This window comes from Mauremys reevesii, linkage group 3 (genome assembly GCF_016161935.1).
Source record: "Mauremys reevesii isolate NIE-2019 linkage group 3, ASM1616193v1, whole genome shotgun sequence".
NCBI lineage: Eukaryota > Metazoa > Chordata > Testudines > Geoemydidae > Mauremys > Mauremys reevesii.
In genome coordinates, this window is record NC_052625.1 from 86,268,737 (window position 1) to 86,278,049 (window position 9,313).

Here is a 9,313-nt window from a genome sequence, read left to right on the forward strand (position 1 = left end):
AAGCTGCTCTCCATGGGCAAACCCATAATGTGAAACCCCATTAAAATCAATGCATAAACTTTTGTGTTTTCAATTTTTTTTAAAAATGTTTTTAACCTAGTTTTGCAAAATATTGCAATAAACAAAATACAGAATCCAAAAATGTAGAGCTGGAAGGGCCCTTGAGGTCTAGTCCATCCTCCTACATTGAGGCAGAATTAAGTAGATCTAGATCATCCCTGACAGATGTTTGTCTAACCTGTTCTTAAAAACCTCCAAAGATGGGGACTCCACCTCCTTCCTAGGTAACTTGTTGCATGTATAATTATAGTTAGAAAAGTCATGTTTTCTAAACTTATTTTTGTTGCTCTCCTCTTGAGTCTCTCCAATTTGTTTACATCTGTCTTGAAGTGTGGTGCCCAAAAGTAGACACAGTTCACCTGATTGCCTCACCAGTCTCCCATATCTTACATATGATGCTACATATGACGTCTTTTTCACAACAGCATCACATTCAATTTGTGATCCCCTATTACCCCCAGATCCTGTTTTTCAGTTCTACTGCCTAGTCAGTTATTCTCTATTTTGTATTTGTGCATTTGATTTTTCCTTCCTAAGTGTAGTACTTTCCACGTCTTTATTGAATTTCATCTTATTGATTTCAGACCAGTTCTCCAATTCATCAAGATCATTTTGAATTCTAATTCTGTCCTCCAAAGTGTTTGCAACCTCTCTCAGATTGATGTCATCTGCAAATTTTATAAGCATACTATCCCCTCCACCCTCCAAGTCCTTAATGAAAATATTCAATAATACCAAACCCAGGGACAGACCTTTGCGGGAGCCCACTAAATACATCCTTCCAGTTTGGCAGTTAACCATTAATAACTACATTTTGAGAGTGGTCTTTCTGCCAGTTATGCATTTACTTTGCTTTTTCTTTTTCCTTTATGCCTTTTTCCTGGTGAGGGTCGCGGCAACAGCATGGAGAGTGGGGAGGACCAGACTTCCCTTTTTTCCGCAACAGGTTCCAGTGCCTCCTGGAAGGGGTGGTGGGGGGATATTTCCCAGCATTCCCAGGCCAGCCAGGAGATGTAACCCCTTCAGTGTATACTGTGTCTGCCTTGGGGCCTCCTCCCAGTGGGACGTGCCCAGTAGAGTTCCAAAGGAAGCTTTCCAGGGGTCATCCTTATCAGGTGCCTGAACCACCTCAGTTGGCTCCTCTGGATGTGGAGGTGTGGCAACTCTAGTCTGAGGCTCTCCCACATAGCTGAGCCCCTCATCCTGTCTCAGAGAGTAAGCCCAGCCACCCTGTGGAGAAACCTAATTTCCACTGTTTTTACCTGCTCTCTTGTCCTTTCTGTCATTATCCAAATTTCATGACCATAAGTGAGGATGGGGACATAGATTAGACTGACCTGTAAACTGAGAGCTTCATCCGAGTACTCAGCTCCCACTTCACCACCACAGATCGGTACAGCACCCTCATCACTGCCACTGCTGCACCAATCTGCAGGTCAATTTCATGCTCCTACTTACCATCACTTGTGAACAAGACCCCTAGTTACTTGAACTTGTCCACTAAGGGCAGCTGCTCCCCATTCACCTAGAGAGAACAGTCCATTTTCTTCTGAGAAGGGACCATGACCTCTGATTTGGAGTTGCTGATTCTCATCCCAGCTGCTTCACACTCAACAGCAAAACATTCAAGTGCGTGTTGGAGATAAGTCTGAAGAAGCAAGAAGGACATAATCTGCAAATAGCAGAGATCCCACCTCCAAGTCCCCGTATTGGATGCACTCCACAGCTCAGCTGCACTTTGATGTCCTGTCCATGAAAATCATGAACAAGAGTGAGGACAAAATATACTGTTGGTGGAGTCCAATACCCACCTTAAACTCAACTTAATGCCAAGAATACAAACACAACTCACTCCGAGAATAGAGGGACAGGATAGCATGCAAAAGTGGCACCGGCATCTTATACGCTCGAAAAACACTTCCCACAAAATAGCTTGAGGAACGCAATCATGTGCTTCCTCCAGGTCTACAAAACAAAAATAGACCAGATTAGCAAACTCCCATGACCCCTTAAATATCTGCAAGAGAGCAAAGAGCTGGTCCGTTGTTCCATGGCTGGGATGGAATCTGCATTTTTCCTCCTGAATCTGAGGTTCAACTAATGGGCATAGCCTCCTTTCTAACACCCTCGCATGGGCTTTGCTGGGGAGGCTGAGGAGTGTGATTTTCCCCTTCTAGTTGGAATACACCCTCTAGTCTCCATTCTTAAAAATCAGGACCACCATCCTGGTTTGACAGTCCAGAGGTACTAAACCTGCCTTCCGTGCAACATTGAAGAGGCACATTAACTCCAACACTCCAACATTGTCCAATGATTTCAACATCTCTGGACGAATCTTGTCCACCCCTGTTGCCTTACCACTATGAAGGCACTTTACTGCTGTAGTGACCTCTACAATAGAAATAGATCTGATCTTACCGGGGGAGTTCCAGCCCTGCCTCCTGAAAAGAGAGCGTGTCCACTGGGTTGAGGAGTTCCTCAAAGTGCTTTCAACAATCTCCTCAGTTGAGGCCAGTGTTTCACCACCATTGCTGGGAACAGCCTGAGCAATGTCCCACTGACCTCTCTTAAGGTAACAAATGGGTTGCCAGAACACCTTTGAGACCATCCGGTAGTCGTTCTCTATGGTCTTTCCAAATTCCTTCGAAGACCAGGCTTTCACTTAAAAAACCACCACAGTCGCAGCTCTCTTAAGCAGCCTGTACCTCTGTTGTATTGGAAGTCCAGTTTACAAGCATTTACTTTCTAGTAATTTTATTTAGATCATATTTCCCTAGTTTGCTGATGAGACTCGTATGCGACTGCATCAAAAGCCATACTAAAGTCAAGTTGTCACATCTACAGCGTCCTCCTATCCACTAGACCAGTCACTCTGTGTAAGATAAATATGAAATTAAAGAATTACAGTTAACTTAAGGGACTATATATGTGTTGTAAAGAAAGGATCTGACTTGCAAGTAGAAGGAATGCCTTGAAAATAATAATGTAAAAGGTCAGAAGGAATGAAGTAGGAAGGATGTCTGGTTCAAAGAATAACTAATGAAATAAGGGGAAGTTTCTAAAAAGAAGGCCTCTGACCAATAAGGGTGTCTGCAGATGGTTTTAAATAAAACAAAATAAATCTGTCTTTAAATGAACCAGCATGGTCGTTCCCACCACACATACCAGTGTTATCTCAAAATTTAGGGCCTATGTGAACCCAGGTGCAAAAGAAAAACTGTTGGTCATCAAGAAGGAGAGGAGGAAAGGCCTGGTGAGAAAGGAGATTGTAAAAATCTTCTCTGGGTTAAGACTGGAAATAAGGGTGAATGGTCTCAAATTGGTTTTTAGCTGGAGTCTGTAATGGGAAGTGACAGCATGTGTTTGTTAAAGGGTATAAAAAGTAACCTCTTAAAGCAGTGGCTCTTAACCTGGGGTGCATGCACCCCCTGGGGGTATGAGATGTCCTTTCTGGGGATGTGAGACATGCCAGATTTTTTTAGAGGAAATCATCAAAAACACAAATTAAGCACAGGCACGTAAGTACAACTTTGTTTAATCAAACCTATGTATGTATTAACATTATACATTTTTTTAACTATTATGGTGTTAAATTTTAACTGCAAAATTAAAATAAATATATAATTCTGTCTCTTTCATTCTATAGTTCTGATATATCTAGGTTTAAAGAACTGACCTACTTCAACAATTTTTTATAAGGGGTGCGAGAACATATTTCAGAGAACCAAAGGGGTGCAGGCTACAGTAAACGTTAAGAAGCACTGTCTTAAAGGATTCATTGTTAATACCTGCTGCCTGACCATGCTGGAGCCAACCAATAAGGGTCTAAGCACCCCTAGGTTTAGCCTGTTTGTAAGTTTCTTAATCAAATGCTTATAAATGTTTTGTTACTGTTTAGATGTAGTAAATTGCTTATTTAGGCTTTTTAGGCATGTTTACAGCTATTGTATTGGCCTTTAAATTTAATAAAGGAATTTATGGTTAAATTAGTGTTTGATGGTTTCCCCTATTAATATGAATAATTTCAAATAATTCCAATACCCTGTCAAAGAAGGAAATTAGATTGGTTTAACATTTGTTCTTGGCATTTGGCTATTACAACTTTATTCTCTAGATTTCAACAAATTGTTGAATAATTTGTTTCAGTATCTTTCTGGGGATCAAAATTATGCTGATTGGTTTATAATTTTTGTACATTCTCCTCTTTCCCCTATTTGAAGATAGACAAGGCCACGTTGTTCTCATTAGCAGAAAACATTTGATATATTAGCATCAGTATATTAACTCTTGCTGCTATATTTGCTCTCCGTACGCACCCTGCTGAAGTCAGTACTTCCATTTATGTTAAAAAGGCAAGCAGGGTTTGGCTCTTCGTGAATTATCACAACAAAGGAGCTGAAGTTGAACAAATAATTTGACTTCACTCTTATCACCACAGAGTGCAGTGAACTTCAAAGCAAAAGATTGTCTCTTACTGATTCTTCATGAGGTGTAAAGACTACCTCAAAAGTTTGGATGTTTTAAAAATAATTTCCCTTTTCTGACTGCTGTGGTGATCAGCAGACACCCTAAAACTGCAAACATGGGATTTGATCATTCTTATCTTAGCATAAAAACTATAGATGACACTGTCATAAAAATAATTCTACCACACCACAGTCCTTCTGTCACTGTCACTACTCCAGACAGCCTTCATTCCTGACACCATCTACCAACCCTAATATTTTTTCTAACAATAGAGAGTAAACAAAAGGGTTTATCAGTAACATTAAGAATATCAGATGATCTTACACTGTTGTAATTTGTCCTCCTATATACACTTGGCACTGTCTCTTGGTTTATAGTCAGTTGTTGCTGTGTTTACATGGCACACTCCTTGGAGCAAAGATTCTGCAATCTCTTCTAGTTCTTGAAAAGACAAAAGTAACACAGATGTTTTAGAAACAATAGCCAGGAAAGGCCTGATTACAAATATGGGAACTCAAAAGGAGTTGCTTTTTGAGCTGCTCTGGAAATAATGAGGTATGGAGAACAAACATGTTCAATTACAGCTTTAATGCAAAAAAACATTGTGGTAGGCTTGAGACAAGGTGCTGTATCATCATGTTTCAGTCTTGGCTGTCATATACAATTTTAATAAGTATATATAGGACATAGTTATTTTCTCTATTTCATATAAGTATATGATCCCTCTTGTTTCTATCATGAATAGAAGAACCAGAATATAACTCTTTCCTGCATGGTAACAAGTGCCTGCTGAGAGGTATATTGAGTGCCCTCATTCTCATTGGTTAAGTGGAAACTGAAAGCACTTAGCATTACATAAGAGGCACTCACACCTCTAATGATTACGTTTAATGTACAATATAAACTGGTAAACAATGTGCTGGGTGAAAAAATTGAAGAGAAAGCTAAAACAACTCTGCTAGCTAGTTTTTGTTAAAGTAAAATACCCGTTTCTGGAGCAGCTATTCTTGGCTAAGTGGCAATATATAGTTAAATTGTGGCTTTGCCACAAGCCCTGACGAAGGGCCAGCATGTAGTTGCACTGATGCAGGAGCAGATCAGAGACCATGATAGGATTCTTGCTGGCCCCTACTCTTCAGCTACTTACCCAATAGATACTTCTGTGGAAGATGGTGCAATGGCCCCACAGAGGCTGCTCTCCCTCCCTTACTGTTACTAGTCATATGAGTAGCTCCTGTGTGGGAATGAGGGAGGCCTAGATCCATAATGGACCTTATGTGCCTCAGTGCATGATTTTAGGCCCCTAAGTACCAATCTCAGGAGCCACTGAGATCCACAAGACTCCTGCTTGGTTGCCACCTAACCCTCTATGTGTCTAAACTCACCCAGTACTTAAATTTCCAGGATAAAAATTATTTAAGTATCTACATTTCTGTCCTTTTGCCTGGCTTCTGCCTAAATCCTAGTGCAATTCAAAAACAGGGGAAAGAAAGGTGGGCAAATGTGTATTTTCCCCATGGGGCCCATTAACAAATTGGGCCACATTCAGAATCTGGCCAGAGGAGGAGTTTGCAGTGCTTCCCTTACAATTCTTAACACAGTGCTTAGAGCACTCACTTGGGATGTGGGAGACCCAGATTCGGTTCACTCCTCTGCCTGAAGGGGAAAAAGGATCCCACACATCTCAGGAGAGTTCTCTAACCACTGAGCTATAGGACAGGGGTGGGCAAAGTTTTTGGCCTGAGGGCCACATCTGGATGGGGGAAATTGTATGCAGGCCCATTAATATAGGGCTGGAGCAGGGGGTTGGGGTGTGGGAGGGAGTGCGATGTGCAGGAATGGGCTCAGAGTGAGGAGTGGTGGGTGTGGAAGGGGGCTCAGTGCAGGGAGTTGGGGTGCAGGAAGGGTTTGGGGGGCAGGCTCCAGCCAGGCACCACTTACTTTGAGTGTTTCTGAGGTGGCAGCGAGGCTAAGGCAGGCTCCCAGCCTGCCCTGGCCCCGCGCCGCTTCTGGAAGTGGCCAGCATGTCTGGCAGTGGCTTCTGGGCTGGGGTGGGGCAGGCGGATCCACTGTGTGCTGCTCTCACCTGTATCTACCACCCCAGAAGCTCCCATTGGCCACAATTCTCCATTTTGGGCCAATGGGAGCTGCCGGGGGCGGTGCCTGCAGGCGAGGGCAATGCACAGAGCCCTCTGCCCTCCCTCCCCTCCCCCCAGGGGCTGCAGGGACATGGTGCCAACTGCTTCTGGGAGTGGCGTGGGGCCAGGGCAGGCAGGGACCCTGCCTTAGCCCTGCTGTGCAACGGGGCTGGCAGTCCCGTGGGCTAGATTCAAAGCCCTGATGGGCCGGATCCAGCCCGTGGCCCGTAGTTTGCCCTCCCCTGTGCTACAGGAAGCCTTTGACAAGGTCCCACGCCAAAGGCTCTTAAGCGGAGTAAGCAGTCATGAGTAAGGCTACAAGTTTCTCACAGAGGTCATCAAAGTCAGGGAGCCACCTGAGGAGTTTGGGCAGCTGCTCAGCCAGCTGCACCTACTGCTGGCTGAGGCAGTCCTGGGCAACCAGCCCCTTCGCCTCCCCTTGCCCCAGCAGCAGGATTTTCGGTACATGTAGAAGGGGACTAGGGGTTGAGGCACAGGTGGGGATGAGGTGGGCTCTGGGCTGTGCTTATCTTGGAAGGCTCCCCAGAAGCTGTGACATTCCCCTCCCTCAGCTCCTAGCAGACAGCCTAATGCACAACCTCTACCCGCAGGCACCACCCCCGTAGCTCCCATTGGCCACAGTTCCCGGCCAATGGGGGCTGTGGAGCTGACACTTGGGGCGGGAGCAGGGCACGGAGCTGAGGGAGGGACATGCTGCCGCTTCCGGGGAGCCAGGAGGAGCCAGGTAGGGAACCTGCCAGCGCTGCCAACCCCTTCGCCCCCCACACCCGGCATCAGCGGTGCTCCCCCCCGGTACTAGTGGGTTCCCAGGCCACCCCTCTTTCCCCCAGAGGCACCCATGGTGCCCCTTGGGCCGCTGCCCTCCCCTACCAAAGATTTAGTCAGGGATATATAGTACAAGTTATGGAGAGGTGGTCAAGGGTTGTGAATTTTTGTTTACTATTTGTGATCTGAACATGACTTTTACTAAAAATACCCATGACTAAAACATAACCTTAATCATGAGCTAAGAGGGAAGGACCTCTCATGCATCAGTATCTGGTTAAAAGGTAAGAAACAAAAGATAGGAATAAATGGTCAGTTTTCAGAATGGAAAATGGTCAGTAGTGGAGTTCCCCCAGGATATGTATTGGGACAGGTGCTATTCAGTATAATCATAAATGATCTGGAAAAGGGGTAAGCAGTAAGGTGATGAAGTTTGAAGATGATACTAAATTATTCAAGGTAGTTAAGTCCAAAGCGGACTGAAGAGATACAAAGGCATCTCACAAAACTGGGTGACTGAGCAACAAAATGGCAGATGAAATTCAATGTTGATAAGTGCAAAGTAATGCACATTGGAAAACATAATCCTAACAATACATACAATATGATGAGTTCTAAATTAGCTGTTACCATTCAAGAAAGAGACCTTGGTGTCATCTTAGATAATTTTCTGAAAACATCTGCTCAATGTGCAGTAAGAGTCCAAAAAGCTAATGGAATATTAGGAACCATTAAGAAAGGGATAGCTAATAAAACAGAAAATATCATAATGCCACACTATAAATCCATGGTATGCCCACAACTTGAATACTAAGTTCTGTTCTGGTTTCCCCATCTCAGAAATGATGAGTTAGAATTAGAAAAAGTACAGAGAAAGACAACAAATCTGATATGGGGTGTTGGACTCATGTTCCATACAAGGTGTGATTAAAAAGACTGGGGCTGTTCATCTTAGAAAAGAGATAACTGAGGGGGGATAGGATAGAGGTCTATACAATTATGAATGGTATGGAAAAAGTGAGTAGGGAAGTGTTATTTACCCCTTTATATAACACAAGAATCAGGGGTCAACTCATTAAATTAATAGGCAGGAGGTTTAAAATAAACATAAGGCAACATTTTTTCACACAACACAGTCTACCTTTGGAACTCATTGCCGGAGGATGTTGTGAAGGCCAAAAGCATAACTGGATTAAAAAAAAATAGATATGTTCACGGAGGATAGGCCCATCAATGGCCGTTAGCCAAGATGGTCAGGGACACAACCCCATGCTCCAGGTGTCCCAAAACCTCTGACTGCCAGAAGCAGGGTCTGGAGGAATGATGGATCACTCAACAATTTCCCTATTCTGTTCATTCCCTCTGAAAGACAGGATACTGGGCTTGATGGACCACTCGTCTGACCCAGTATTGGCATTCTTACATTTTTATAACAATGAAGATACATACATGATAACGGCACTGTGACTTCTGGATGGTTTGCATTTTGTATTCTGCTTATCAAGTACCCAAGTATGTATTTTTGTTATTTCCCCTTTACCACTGTGTACAGACATCTCTGAAATAAACTATGATCCATTTATTTAGCTGTCTTACAAGGAATATAGCATTGAGTTCTATAGATTTTGTGTACTCTGTTTAGTGATGCCTTCAGCTTCTAATATGCTAATCACTAGGCTCCAGATCATTCCCACTGGCGGGAAACCCCAAAAAAGTTTCTTCCAATTTTTTCTGTTGAGGGGGTCGAGTTTAAACACACTCACACAGGATAAGCACACAAACCCTGCAGGATCCCTTGAGATCTGTGCAGATTTTGGTGATCCTGTGGAGCACAGCTTCATCTTCATGGAGGTTCTGTGTCT